At 44.9% G+C, this 16,000-nt stretch overlaps 1 pseudogene; it reads left to right on the top strand.

The window, feature by feature from the left end:
• Positions 1–2,669, top strand: part of LOC119279525 — a 99,710-nt pseudogene extending 97,041 nt beyond the window's left edge.
• Positions 2,670–16,000: the final 13,331 nt, after the last annotated feature.

The raw sequence follows: 16,000 nt of genomic DNA, 5'->3' as shown, positions 1-16,000 counted from the left end.
CCACCTCCCCCTCCTCCTCTCTCCTTCCACCTCCCTCCATCTATTTTTTCACTGTAGTTTTTTACTATCATATAATGTAGTTTTTTAACTGTTTTTAGTAAGTGTTTGAAATAATTAGTAAGTGAATTAATAAACTAGTTGAACTAGTTTGATTTTTGTAAGAACTAGTTGAATTAATAGAACTAATGTATTTTTCATACAAAAATTAATATAAATAGTTGAACTAGTTTATTTCTATTTATAGTAAGTTTATTTTTAGTAAGAACTAGTTGAATTAATAAAACTAGTTGAACATGTCACGTTTGTTGTAATTTTTTTAGTTTAAGCAATTATTCTCGCATCGACGTCGACGATGCCTATCCCGCATCCTCGTCAACGATACCTGTTGTTCGCTAGGGTTTTAGTTGTATTAGTGATGTTATATGTATGATACTATTCGGGATTTATTAGTGATAACTTATAGGTTTTTTTCTATAAATCAAGGAGCTCCTCCATCATCCCCGCCATCGTCCACGTCACCGAACCCCTCCGACCTCGAGGTGAGACCAGTCAAATCTCCATGTCAATATGAGTCCTATAAGATATGATGTAAATAAAAACATGTATATCTTGTGTTTCTCAAATAGGATATGTGGTTGCCCAAGTGGCCGGTCATGTTTGCAGGTTACACCTCCGAGTGGCGTATGTTTTGCCGGAGTGTTGATTAATTTCCGTTCCGGCAAATTTCAGGCGCTCCATATGACCTATTTTAGCAAAGGTCATGCCGGAATTTTCCATGAATTTTGGCATGACATGTGCTAGAATATGTAGCAAATATCGTATGGCCTGATTTTCTAGAAATATAATTAAAATATATTTCTGGTTGACTTTAAGACTGTCGAGGCCGAAGAATCCTGACTGTTGTCATGGGGGTCGTTTCTCCTTCTTCTCCGGGTGCTAAACCTTTGTTATGCACTAAGGGAAGGAGGAGTAACAACCATCACCGATGGTCACAAATGTCAGAGAGGAATCAGTGAGGGAGAGTATCCACCATATATGAGAGGATGAATAATCCCAACTGTTGTTGTGGGGGTAGCTTCTCCTTCATTCCCATGTGCTAGATAATTTGGTGTAGTGCACTCGGGAACGAAAGGAGGAGCGACCATCACCGACGGTCGAATATATACACCATGTGAGCTGAGAGTTTTCAAGAGAAGACTCGACAGACCCATAGTCAACCCGTGATGAATAATAATGACCTAATTTAGTTTTTGTAGTACATCTCTACTATTAAAGGGCAATCTGCTGTCGTCGTGATGGTTCGACCAACATCCCTCTCCCTGCTATCGCCAGAAAAATAGCCACGATCAAAACCACCCACGATGGAAAAAATAGAGCGCGGACAAAAAGATCGCAGAAGCGGCCCATGTCCCCTCGAAGCAAGCCTTGCTTCGCACAACTAAAAAAAAGAAACAACCACGACCCACTACTGTCCCACGTCCCACATATCCTCTCCCAGTTTCCCCTACCTCTCGCTCATGATCCATCCTCTCTCTCTCGATCTCGTGAGAAAAATCGCCGCAGCCGCCCCCCACACTCATGTGCAACTGCCCATCTGCATCATCGTCCAACGCTCGTCTTGGTCATCGTCGTGCAGCCAATGCACGCCGCCCTTGTATGACCTGCTTGCCTCTGCCACCGCACCAGCCGTCGGTTCAATGGACTACACCGCCGATGACTTAGGAGGTTGACCCCTGTGGGGAAGCTGGCGGGAGGCCGACGCCGTCGAGACGCTCGCCACCGTGTCCGCCACCACGAGGCGCGGGAATGCGGCGGCTTGCTGGCAGGTGGCTGGCAAGGCCAGGGCTATCGGGTAGGAGAGCGACCGCAACCGCCTCGGCTTTCCAGAGCCTCACCGGTGAGCCCGTGTATGGCACCAGCGCCGCGGTATTGGGCGTGTTGGGAAGATCTTGGCAGCCCTTACCGTGTTCTTCCCGGTCGACGAGGAGGCCCGGTGCTACACTGCCTCCCCGACATCTCTCAAGACCCTCGTCTCGGTGCTCTCCCACGGTGACCTTGCCGCATAGGCCAGCGCCGCCATCGTCCTCCGCGAGCTCGCCTCATCCCCCGACTGTCACACCGTCGACGTCATCTCGAGGACGCCCGGCGTGTGCAGCGCACTCGTCGGCCTCGTCAGGAAACCCATGTCCCCGCAGGCCAACAAGGCCATGCTCGTCACGGCCTACTACCTCGTCTTCGGCAGCAACCGCGCGGCCGCCCGCTTCGCCGAGCTAGGGGCAGTGCTCGTCGTTGTGGAGCTCGTCCTGGACGCTGACAAGAGGACGAGTGAGAAGGCACTGGCCGTGCTGGAAGGAGTCCTGTGCTGGCACCGGCGTTAAGTCCTTGCATGCGCACGCGGTCGTGCCGTGCTGGTCAAGAAGATGTTGCGCATGTCCGAAATCGCCACATGGTTTGCCGTCTCTGCGCTCTGGCGCCTCTGCCGTGTCGCGGACACTGGCGCCGGCGCGTGCTGCGACGAGGCGCTGCGTGTGGGCACCTTCAAGAAGCTGCTCCAGGTGGGCTGCGGTGACGTCACCAAAGATCGGGCCAACGAGCTGCTCAATGGTTTCAGGGGCAATGTAGATTGCATCGAGATGGTGGACTTCAGGGGGCTCAAGAGGCCATTTTGATCATTGTGAGTGATGAAGTTTTAGCTTCTGGTTTCACCCTGTTTCGATTGTATTGGGAGCTAGATTGGATGTGTGGATAAAACATACTCCAGGATGACTAGAATTTTTTCCCCATAACTGAATACTCGTACATAGAATGATCAGCACAAAAGAGAACTGAACATTGTCATGTTTATTTATCTTCATAGTTTGAAAGTTATTTCGTGTTATTTACGATTTTGAAGTGATCCACACATTACAGAATTCCATCAAGAGTTGAGAAACATAAGTCTATTTTTGTGGTCATCATGATGTTGATAAACTCCTATATTCCTGTTTCTTTGAGTAGTATGCTCCAATTTGGGGTCATCATGCGTATTGCGGCTTGAATCATGTTCAGTTCCTCTCTCTACACGTTTGGAAATCAATCATGCATAGCAAGATAGAAAATCTATTTTTAATTAAGATGTCAATAAAAAACATTTACTTGTGAATATTTGAATAATGGAGGAAGATATGTAACCTTGCCTTCTCCCTGAAGAAATGATTCCCGTTGTGAATTAGGTCAATCTCGAACACCATATTTACTATTTAGTAGACCAACAACGTGCTCTTATCATATTTGTGTATCCTTACTATTTTTCTTATTAAAGAAAGGATACAAGTATGATGGTGGAGAGCTTAGAATCTATTATGTGTGCACGTATTCATCCAGTGTTGCGCTCACTCTTTTTCCATAAAGGCTCAACCAGGAGAAGCACCTCGGCCTGTCACTCATGGACATACTTGTTCATGCATATCAGAGGCAACACTCACCCTGCTTCAACAAAGTGATCATACTAGGGCGTTGGAGCATTCATAATCATGAAAATATCTTCATATTTGGTGGAGACATATTAGTTCAATGTTCCAAGTTACATTGGTTATACACGTGGCTACCCCATTCGAGATATACAAGGGGAGTTGCTGATTGTATGTCCCTTTGTTGGTATGTCGTCGTCGCAACTCACTATTTCTCTAGACACATATGCACCATTTCATATATCTTCTAATGTTTTGAAGAAGTGACCAAGCGATAGTTAGGGCAAAATGACCAACATCTGAATTGACGACAATGATAGAGCAAAGATGGATGAAGTCTATGGATGTGGATAGGAGGAACGACCGGGAGAAAGCCGCTTTTTCTAGATTCAAGGAAGGTCATGGAAGAGATGATGGCATAGGAAGTTAAGGACACAATTTTAATTTGTAAAATATACATTAGGGGTCTCTCTTACTCACGTTCAAAAGAGACATGATAGAGAAAGCAACGGGAGAAAGAATTGGTAGGTGCTATTATATCGATCAATATCCATCATGTTTGACATGCACTTCTGAATTAGAACAATGACCGATGTATACATTTTTAAGTCCCGTGGCAACGCACGGGCATTCAACTAGTATATTTAATTGTACAAGTTTAATCTTTGAATTATGAACATAGGAAATGTCGTCGGACGAAGAAGGTCCCGGGGAGTGCTCCTGGTGCGGCGACAACCAGGGTTTCTGTGATAGGCCTCACCTGGACGAAGGTCGGCGCTTCAGCATTAAGCTTGAGGAGGCCTTTGATTGTGAAACGGTACGCTACAACGCTAAGTGTTTTTTTCGTAACTAAGCTCGACTTCTACTACTTCAACGTGTAATTTTCGTCTTTTACAATTTGACCAGCTTATCCCATGCCATGCAAGACGCTATGGCTTGGAGAGGATGGGTTTTGAAGATCATGAGAGGAATGAAACAAAGAAAATTAACCTAAGGACCCATCATGGTATGGATTTTGAGGTAAATCTATACAATTCTGAGAGCATATCCAATTTTCGTTGCCCGGGTTGGGAAGCACTTTGCAAGATGTATGATTTTCAAGAGGGTATGTTTGTCACCATGGATCCTGGTGATCCTGACGTTGACCAAGACAATTTGGACATTTGGGTTCTTGTTGATACGCTTCCAATTCTACCGCTATGTGAGTTCCTCAAACATAGTTATTAAGTAATTTATATTGTTTATTTCAAAATAGTTGACAACTTATTTCCATTGATAGCTTATTTTCATTCTTCAAAATAGTGTGTGGAAGATGGTAGACAGAACCAACTACACTGATGGCTCTGAGTGAACTTATCAAGAGAAATATCATCTGGTCACATATTGTACCAACATTGAGAATTACAATGCCTTTTATCGAAGTCCTCCAAATTATGGTGAATACGTGCCACTAGTGCGCGTGTTGAACAAAGATAACTTCCATGGAGATTTACTTGTAAGATTTTTTACTATTACGACATCCATGCATCTTTTGCATACTTCTAAAACTAAACTATGTTTTGAACAGAAAATCCCGATGGATTGTGTGCCTCATTTGATGTATCAGAATGGTCGCTTTGATGTTTTGAACATACAGCCAGGTGGTCCTACGAATCTCACCTGTGCATACCGGATTTCTAAAAACGGTGAACACATGATAATGAATGAATGGAAGAAATGTATGGACCTTCGTAAGGAGGTTCTTGGGAGCAGCGTTGTGCAAATGGCAAGAATTGGAGACAGGAAAATCTCCATTCTCCATAATGGAGAGTTAGGGGCTATCTTGTTTTATGCTATTTTACCTAAGATAATATAGTAGGTCCTAAGAGAATGTAGTAGGTCCTATGAGGTACAATATGTTTATGATAGTTGATGATGATGAGTAGTTGTGATTATGTCTAGTGACCAAATTGTATGCGATATCTCATTGATGAAAATGATGATCATGAGGAGGTGTTATATGACAATGATGTATTATGATGATAAGTTATTAATGATATGATGATGATGATGATGATGATGATGATGATGATGATATTTATTATAACATTGGGTGAAATAACCATGGATTAGTTTCAAGTGGATGTCCATCCACTTGAAACTATTCCACGTTTTTTCTCCCACTGATATAATAACTCATTATGATGTAAAATCATTCTCTAAATTGTTGCGGTATGACACCTTGTATAAAGGTGTATGAATACAACATGAAATCAAAAAGAAATACGGAATAATAGTAGTAGCGCGTGCTAGGAGAAGCGCTACTACTAATTACCAGTAGCGCTCGTTTTAGAAAGCGCTGCTACTAAATCAATATAGCAGTAGCGCGGTCCAACCCATGCTATTGCTAACCTTTAGCTGTACTGCCTTACTAGTAGTGCGGTTCCCTGTGCTACTGATAGGCTTTAAACACGTGCTACTTCTAGGGTTTTCCCTACTAGTGGCTGTTTGAAGAACAAGACCAACCGTTCTAAAGTGAAATTCCAACAGACAACAGGATCTCGTAGCTATATTGCACACTGCGAGGCTCTTGTAAATCGCTGCTTCTTCCTTCTTTTTTTGTGTCATATTATCATATCTATATTGACTTGTTCCAAATACAGAGGAAAGCCCATGTGGACCAAAAAGAACTTGAACCGAATGCAGTGCAAATCTTCAAGGAGTGCCACACCAGCAACATGAAGGGCATGAGCACACCAGTTCAAGCTGTTGTTGTAAGTTCTTACTCCTCCTGCCTTGAACTAATTGGTATTGTGATGTGTTCATTTAACTACTTGGTTTGCAGCCAATGTCAGTTATTCTGTTCACTTTTATACATAGTTGTCTTAACATATCATTTCACCTTACATGGTTTAAAATGGATGAAGGATATTCTTTTGGTCTTGATCTATAATCTACTTGTTATGTTCACGTGTGCACAAAATGATAAAATAGCCTGTTTGTTTTATATCTGTTTGCCCATGATATGAATGATATCATACTATGTTCATCCTACTTTAAAGCATGTCTCTTTATCCTTAGATGTTAAGAATGTGAGGAAATAGACACAGAAGGCATGCAACATGGACATATGTTCCGAAAGTGATTTTATTATATAGTTGACACTACAATACATGCTAATGTATTACAGTAGTTCACCAAAATAAGTTATGTATAAACGTGTAACCGACTTTATTTCTTTTTATCCCATTAGTAACTTATCTGGTACACTAATCTACAAGTTCAAGCTTTCAGGAAGCTATTGAACAAATGATTGAACAACCACAACCACCTGAAGGTGATGAGGCTACCACAGGCACAATGTCACCTCTTGCTGCAGTGCGTCAGTATCTCTCCACTAAAAGTGCAAAAAGCACCTTCCTACGTAATTCTGGGTTTGTTGTCAAGGTAACCTCGTCCAAATCGCCTACTGGACAAAATCTTCCTGCTAGAAAGAGTGATATATCCGTGCTCTAGACACAAGTCCAATCCCTAATGGACATTGTTTCGGAAACAAGAATAGTGGTTGACAAATGTCGTCAAGATATGAATGGTTTTGAAACCAGACTATCAGACATTCGCTTCGTTGTTCAAGAGCAATGGAGGAAAAAAGGTGAAGATCGTGCTGCTCCATCAGATTCTACAGCCTAAAAAATTAGCACTCAGGTCAAATGATCTATGCTTCTATACATATGATGGTGCTTTTATCTGCAAGGACTGTAAACTTTATGTCAACAAGCCTTTTGTTGCATGGTTGGAATTTATTTTGTTGTGATACAACATTTATGATGCTGCCAAAGGCTGGAGTAATTACGATGTAGTTTTGTATAGTGTAGGTTTATCTTAGTAATGTATTCGGCCAAAAGCTTTGTAGGAGCCCAACATGCCAACATTCGTCAGGCCCCATTCCAATTGGGCTAAAAACGATTATGGGCCGAAATTTGCGCATAGCCCACTAAAAATATCTAGGCCTAAATCAGCATAAGCTTTCGTATTTTTCTGGTAGTCCTATGCCCAGAGTGGCCCTTTAACAGGCCTAAACATAATTTGGGCCCTCGGTAACAATAGGCAGTTTACAGGTGTAAATATCTCGAGCCCATAAAAAACATGGGCCTTTAATAGGCTGAAAGTGAGATTGCGCCCTGATTGTGCCAAATAACACACTGGTCTTAGCAAGCCGAAATGGTGGTCCATTTACGATGCGAATCTTTCACAGGCCGAAATTCGGACGGGTCGTAAATGCGCCGACCTAATACATGGGCCTTTAACAGGCCGGAAGTTTGGCTGGGCTAGATTATCGTAATTTTATATGGGCCGTTAATGGGCCCGGTGTGACGTTGGGCCACATATGGCCCATCGATTTCGTCCGACGTTAACAGGCCGAAAAACAGAACAAGCCGAAAGTGGCCCAAATCTATAGTGGGCCTCTAATAGGCCGAATGTCACACATGGCCGAATATGACCCAAATCCTTCACGGTCGTTTATGGCCGAAAGTTTCAATGGCCTGTAAATGGGCGCAAATGAAACAAGACCTTTAACAGGCCGGAAATACACGGGCTGTAATTCGGCCCAAATACTTAGCGTACTGTTAACGGGCCAGAAGTGACCATGGGCCGCGATGATGACAAGTTTAGTACAGGCCTTTGACAGGCCGATTTGACACTAGTCATACGGGCCTTAACTGAGAATGTTGGGCCTTTAGCTGGGCCCGCCCATTATGGTCTACAAAATCTTGTGGGCCTTTAGCTGGGCCGACCCATTATGGACCGCTAAATCTTGTGGGCCTTTAGTTGGGCCGGCCCATTTAAACTTTATGGGCAACTTTTGGGCCCGTCCACGTGTCAACATATCATAGGCCTATCTCGACCGTTGGATGAGTGAGACATGTGCCAACGGGGAGCTGACGCGTGGTTCCATCGGCCAATGATAATTTTACACGTGGAAAATCGGCATTGGTCATGGCTGTTAGCGAGTTATCAGATCCAAAACCGGGCCTGATAGCTTAACAGTGGTTAACGGCGTCCCGTTACGGTGGATGCCACGTGTCAGTCACCCTGACGAAAGCACTTCTATGACGCGCGATTTATCATCATGGAAGTGGACACTTCCATGATGATAATTTTGGTAATGTCATGGAACACTTCTACGACAGCACAGGTATGACTATCTTGATTCTGTCATAAAATCGTCATGGATGTACATCCATCACAAAAAACGCGACCTACTGTGACAAACACATATCATCATGGAAGTGTATTTTTTTGTAGTGTGTGTTCTGGTCAATGCGTTCCGGCAAACGGTTGGTCTCATGTTTGTTCCTTTCGGCCAGTAGCATGACCTCAGCCAAGGATGGAGGATGAGGCTGATCCGCATTTCTAGCACCACTGCCTTCAGCCTACTCTGGGGTAGCAGGGTTTTTTCGGGTGTTGACCATCCTAGGAAAAGAAAACAACGGTTTAGACAAGGATGACAAAATCCCGACATAGGAGTGCAGAATGTAATGGATGACATGGAATGCAAAGATGATCATCTGTACGACATGGTAATACAGAAACTGCCATATATATACCAATCGTCATACACACCATACACGGTTTAGCACAAGACCAAACTGAAGTACAACTGCGGTGAAAGAGAGATTACATACCATCGGAGGCATTCCAAGCTCCTATACATTATTCTTCTACACCTCCGGAATTTAGTACACACTAAGACATATTCCACAAGATGCGCTGGACTATGGAGATACAACTACTACATACTACTATTGGCATGATTCAGCCCAGTCGTCTCCATCTCCGTAGTAGTCCTCATAGAGATTACCCGCATAGCCTGGAAGCGGAACATGCGGATCCGAAAACTCATGGTCACGTCGGGCCTGTGGACCATATGGACTCGGATGACGCCTTGGCCTCACGAACGGTGGAAGACAACACCCACGTGGAGGCATGATACCTCCAACATCTAGATAGTCCATGCGAGCTGGCAGACCGGTGTGAACGTGGTACAAATCCCGCATATCAAGGTAACCGGTCTGCACGGCAGGTGCCAACCATGTCAGGGTGGCCCAGTGGTCCACGTGGTTGTTGTACAACTCCATGCAAAGGGCACGGTTGTCTCAGTCCCAGTGGTGGTGTGAAGATGTGGCTCCTCATGAGAAGCATCAGCATAAAGCCCAGTGTAATAGCCCTCCTGACCAGTGTGTGCTGCCGGCAGATAGCGAAACTCGGTGTCCTGAAGTGATGCATACACGGCTCAAATGATAGTGATCATAGAGTAAGCGCATAATGTATGGACATCTCCATGGTAATACCAAGCCCGTAGGACCAGTGAAGGGGGTCGGTAACTCCGGGATAAGAAGGAAAGATCCTCACGATGCAGATATACTGACTCTGATTAAAATCGCGGAACTGCTCTTCGCCGCATATTCATGATACCATCTATAGCATGTCTCTCTCATCACATGGACTAGCATGGCCGTGTGCCCGGGCACGTCAATGCACTAAGTCAGATGTACCACCTGGTGTGTAGTGCAAGAAGACATCTGAAACACCAAATAATACAAAGGCATTAGAATATCTAGCAGAAATTGGACAGCTTGACGGCTTTAAATGCTCAAAAAGGATTTTGAGACATTTTGCAAAGGATTGCATAGACACTCAACAACATCATATCAAGGTTCTGGGTCCAACTAACAGCATACCGAGGTAGTAGAACTAAACTGGGGCTTGTAACCAACAATCCTATAAGTTACTACGTGTTAGTAACACGTGAACCTAATAGAGAGAAGTGGTCCTAGTCCTTAACCCCTGTGGAAATAATGGACTGACTAAGATCATAATGCCATGAGGTAAAGGAGTAGAAAGATCCTTATGTTCCATTCCAAAATCAATTCCCCTACATATAACTAAAGCATTTCTAGACTCGACATAGACCAGTTTGGCTTGAAGAACCTACAGGAAGTCCGGCTCTGATGCCAACGCTGTCAGGACCCGATCCTAAGTCACATCGATCTAGCATGTAACACCTCACAACACTTTGCGGCCTCATGCACGGTATTCCCACGGGTGTCGCCTTACCAAGCCCGGGACCGTTTGTGCCTTTGGGCTCACGTATATGCTAGTGTTGCTAGCATCCATGTGACAGAGAACCCGGGCTGACATGGCTAGTCGTTAACCCAAAGTGGAGCTAACTTACAGGGATAGGCATACATGACCCAGCAACAAACGTGTCGATCAACAGCGAATGAACCCATGTCGTAGCAAGCTACAAGGACTTAAAGGAACACCGCGTGACATTTCTCCGAAGGGACATACACAAGAACGAAGGACACATGCCAGCCAGCCTAAGTGTTTCGGAGCAGTAGCAAGCTACCATGGCTCAGTGGAAGCACTAGGAGACATTTCCCGGTAAGAGACGCTACCAAGGATAAACAACTAGGTAGTCTGATCCCACACATACCAAGCATTTCAAACATACACACAATATGGTCGATATGTGTAAATACAACATGGCATCACAACAAAACTCTACAACTCAAGTACTTTATTTAAAAGGCTCCAGAGAGCCATACATATCATTCATACAGATAGGGGTAACATGACCCAATATTCAAGTCATACAAGCATACAAGCCACAAGAAAAAGCAACATGTCTGGGTACAGACATCTAGAGAGTAAAAAGGCTTGAGGAAGCCTATCTATCCTACAAGGGTCCATAATGTGCTCAGGATCACCACCTGGGCCTCAGGCTACTCGTCGATGTCAAGGTCTACGTAAAACCCATCAAAAGCAGCGGTAGTCTCTTCTGCAACTATAATTAGGAAAACATGAGTACAAAGGTACTTAGCAAGACTTAAATCAGATCCTACATACATGCACATTATCAAGGAAGGGATAGTGGAGTTTATTGTAGCAAGCCAACTTTGACTCTTGGCTAAACTATCTTACGGGACACCAACTTGAAATCTTTTTGAGCAGTCGAGTCCACTACTCACCACATCAATGAACTACCGAGGATCCACTCCCGTCATCCTACGGAACGGCCATCCACGACACTGACACTTGTCTTGAGGCTTTTAGTAGTATCCATTTACTTGTCTATGAACTGTATAGGCAACCAAGTAGTCCTTTACCACGGACGCGGCTATTCGAATAGATGATGTTACCCCGCAGGGGTGTACTTCTTCATACATGTTTCCACCACTTAGCGTCTGCACACGACATGTGCTCGGCAGACTTCAAGTGAAAGCCGACGTGGGTGTAGACCACGACCTGACTAACCACACAAGTCTCTAGTCCAGGTTTATCGCCTAGTCAGGTTCCATCCGCAGGGAGTCCGGCCGAGGTTTCCACATACGGCCCCGAATGATGTGTACAGGGTTCCGAGACACCAAACGGGCCCTCGGCATACCCGACCATGTACATACCGCATCACAGCCCACCCCGACGGTCAGGGCTGCGCACGGCGTCATGTATACTACAAACACCAGACACTACTTGCAACTCCTATACAGAGGACAAGGGTGGCTAATATGTCGAGCGGGGTCATATTTCAGGGCCCAATGCATGGTAGTAGCTGAATCTTAAATCACACATACAGATCTCAGTGCTTAAGGACAATTCGAATGAAACAACCCGCCATGTACTCCTACATGGCCTCTCATCGATACCTTTACCAAATCGTGTTCAACACATCACTCTCATTACTGACATGATCATTTCACTCTAGCCCATCACCCGGATGAATCAGACCTGACACGACTCTAAGCATAGCAGGCATAGCAAGGTAGGAAACACAAACATGGCTCAATCAAATCCTGCACATACTAGTGGGTTTCATCTAGTTACTGTGGCAATCACAGATCATGTGAGGAAACGGGTTTAACTACCGCAGCACACATCAGTTTGAAATTTGGTTGTCTTAAATGTAGTAAATGAGAGCATGAGTGAGAACATGGGATTTTATCGATATGATCAATTGGGTGGTTGCTTGCCTGGCAAGTCGGTAGTCTGGTACTGTCCTTCGATCCGGTACTCACGGTAATCCTCCGAGACAGAACCTACCGCGGAGAGCACCAATAACACAATCAATACACAACAATATGCAACAATATGATGCATGCATGTGACATGACAAAATGAGTGTGTTGGGCTAATGCAACTATAACCAGATGGGTTTGAGCTATTTTGAACAAAAGATTCAAACTCAAACTCATTTTGTAATCTTAAATAGTGCCTTATCATGTGTTGCACTAAACAGCAAAGTTCACTTGTTTAAACATACACGAAACTAGTACAAATGGATAGATTGGATTTTTTGATTTTTTTCATATATAACACTTTCCATTTGGAGTTACAGATTAATTTCTATGAATTTTTAAAATTAGCACTATTTTCTAGAATTTCCTGAATAAAAATAAATCCATAAAAGGTATTACTGCGTCAGCAAGTCAACTGGGTGGTCCAGGTCAAACCTGACCAGTGGGACCCACTGGTCAGTGTCACTTTTAGTTAATTAAGTAATTAGGATTAGATTAACTACTAACCTAGGTTTGACTAACGGGCAGGCCCCGCATGTCAGTGACCCAGGGGGTCAAATCCCTGGTCAAACTGGGTTGACTCGTTGGTGACGTCCAGACATGGCAGAGGGTGGAGGTTTCGCCCTCCGGCGACCAAATGGGCGATAGGGGCCACCTACGAGCAGCTGGGAGAAAGCCGCGTCGAGGGGTGCTGGTGGTTGAGCTCAAGGTCGCCGGAGACGACGCCGGTAACGAGCTTTACGGATACCGTAGTTCGGGTGAGGCCGAACTCGTCAGTGCGGTGGTTCTGGAGGAACGGGGCCAGCTCCTACGTGACCTACGAGGTGTGATGAGGTCAGTGGACAGGATGGCGTGGCCGTTGGATGGCCGGAGCTGCGTTGGCGATGAGCTCAGGTGGCGACACATGCAGTGGTGCTCGTTGCAGTCGTTGCAGTGGACAGCAGCGAGAAGGGAGAGGAGGGGAGATTAAGAATCTCACGGTGGTCACGACAAGCTAGACGGCGAGGTCGGGGACGAGCTCGAGCGAGCGTGACAGTGAAGGGGATCTCCGGCGACGGCTAGGTCAGGCGAGGTTGTTGAGGTGGCTCAGGGGTGAACGAGTGGTCGAGGCTCAGTTTGCTCGATGAAGCGGAGGGCGGCGGAGCTTCTGGACATGGTGAGGTGGTTTGGAGACGATGGTGGCCGCGGCTACAATGGTGGTGCGACTGTGGCTGCATTGGCCATGGGCAGAGACGGCGAAGGAGAGGCACTGGGGGGAGAGTGAGGTGCCGAGGGCGTCGGTGCGACGACGTGGAAGTCATCCACGCATCCAACTGCTTGGGCGGCAAGCAGCTCATGCTGTGGCGAGCTCGGGCACGCTGGCGGTCACCTCCCTGCCTGCTTGGCAGGGAAGAAGCAGCTAGCTCATGCGGGCCAGCACAGTGCTGGGCTGCCAGGTGGCCTGGCGGGGTAAGTTGGCCTAGTGAGTTCCTTTTCCATTCTTTTTGTTTTTCTTTTCTTTCTGTAAGTTTTCAGCTTTTCTAAAAATGCTTAGGCACTTTCAAAAATCATGAAACTGCTCATGCCCACTATATAGAATATATCTAATAGTAAACATTTTGGTTTATGATTATTTGGACGTTTTTTGGCAAGACGTGTTTCTTGGAAGAATTCTCCTTCATCATATGTGTCTTGGTTAATGTGACGTTCATAATCCTCTTCATTGGGGGGAGGTGGTCTAACACATGGTGGACCTTCATAAACGACATCCCAACCACTGATATTTGGATCACTTTGACAGGCCCACGGTAGATAGAAAACTTGGGTTGCCTGTTGAGCCGTAATGTAGACATCGGGAACATCGAAATGTGTGATTTGTTTGATTTCGACTAGCCCTATATGTTCATGAGTCCTTCTAGTTTCCCTGGGCTGGAACCAATAACATCTGAAGAGTACGACATTTGGTGGGTTATCACCATAGAATTGAAGTTCATAAATTGCTTCAACTCTTCCATAATACTCGACACCTCCTTCGCCAATAGCAGAGACACAACAATTTGTAGACTTTCGGTCAGCCATAGATAGCTCTTTGCCATAGGAACAAAAGCAATACCCGTTGATGTTGTAATTGTCAAATGAATGGACCTTATAGTCAAAACCATTAGCTACTTGTCTCAATTCGGCATCCATAATCTCTGAATTAGCCAAAGAAATGAAAGGGTCTAATGGAAATTACCATTTTTTGAACCAAGAGATGAAACCGGGATATTCGCCTCCTTGCTTTGCTAGAAGCTCATACTCTTCGACGGAATCCTTTTGGATCACCGCCCCATACGGGAATATGGCGATGTATCGACTGAATCAAATATCCAGGAATAAGAGCAGTTCATAGAAATTAGAAGTTGCAAAACAATGTAACGAGATCTTACTCGATGTACGGCCGCACTTCTGTTAGGTTGTTAAAGAGATACAGCGAAATGGTCCGCCATTCTTCAACATCCAACGATACTAGTTTCCAAGCACCGGATGGTGCGAGATTCCCTTTGAATAGGCTAAGGTTGGATTGACCCTTTGTAGGGTCGTCAGCATTGTACCGAGGCTTCGGATTATGCAAATGATGATTTTTGGCTTCGTAGTGTGCTGTCACGAAGTTTGACGCCTCCTCAGTGATGAATGCCTCGGCCATTGATGCTTCTATTCTATGTTTATTTTTACATTTTGCTCAAAGCGTCTTCTGCGTCTTATAAGTTGAGTAGCACCAATGATTTTGCACGCTCCCCCCCCCCAATCGTGCTTCGGTCGGGAGATGCAAAATCAAGTGTTGCATTGGATTAAAGAAGCTTGGAGGTAAGATCATCTCTAACTTGCAGATCAACTCCGGCGCCAACTGTTCCATTTCTTCTAGGAGGCCAGGCGATAGTTCTTTCCCACAAAGAACATGGAAGAAACAGCTCAGCTCTGCCAGTACTAGCCATTCATCCTCAGGGATGAAGCCATGCAATATCAACGGCATTATCTGCTCTATCCATATGCACCAATCATGACTTCTTAGACCAAATATTTTCAATTTATCTAGATTCGCTCCCCTCTTTAGATGTGCTGCATACCCATCGGGGAACATCAACTGCTTTTTCACCCACAAAACAATTTCCTTCATAGCTGGCCTTCCAAGATTGAACCATGCCATTGGCTTCTTACAGTTCCGCTTTCCTTTCGGTTCTTGCATGTTTTGTAACAGTCTATCACAGAGCTCCTCTAGATCGTCTCTGTCCTTAGTATTATCCTTTGATTTCCCCTCTGTGCCAAACAATTTACCAAAAATGGCTTCGGCGATATTATTTTCAGTGTGCATCACGTAGATGTTGTGTGGGCAAATGAGGTCTTTGAAGTAAAGCAGATCCTAGAAGCATGTCTTGTGAGTCCATGCGTGTTCCTTATTATACCTCTTGAAATACCCAGGATGCTCTAGATCTGGCTCGAGAGCGTTTATCTGATCTAGGGTCTGTTGGCCTG

Source organism: Triticum dicoccoides, chromosome 3B (genome assembly GCF_002162155.2).
Source record: "Triticum dicoccoides isolate Atlit2015 ecotype Zavitan chromosome 3B, WEW_v2.0, whole genome shotgun sequence".
NCBI lineage: Eukaryota > Viridiplantae > Streptophyta > Magnoliopsida > Poales > Poaceae > Triticum > Triticum dicoccoides.
This window is presented reverse-complemented; position numbering and strand designations above follow the sequence as displayed.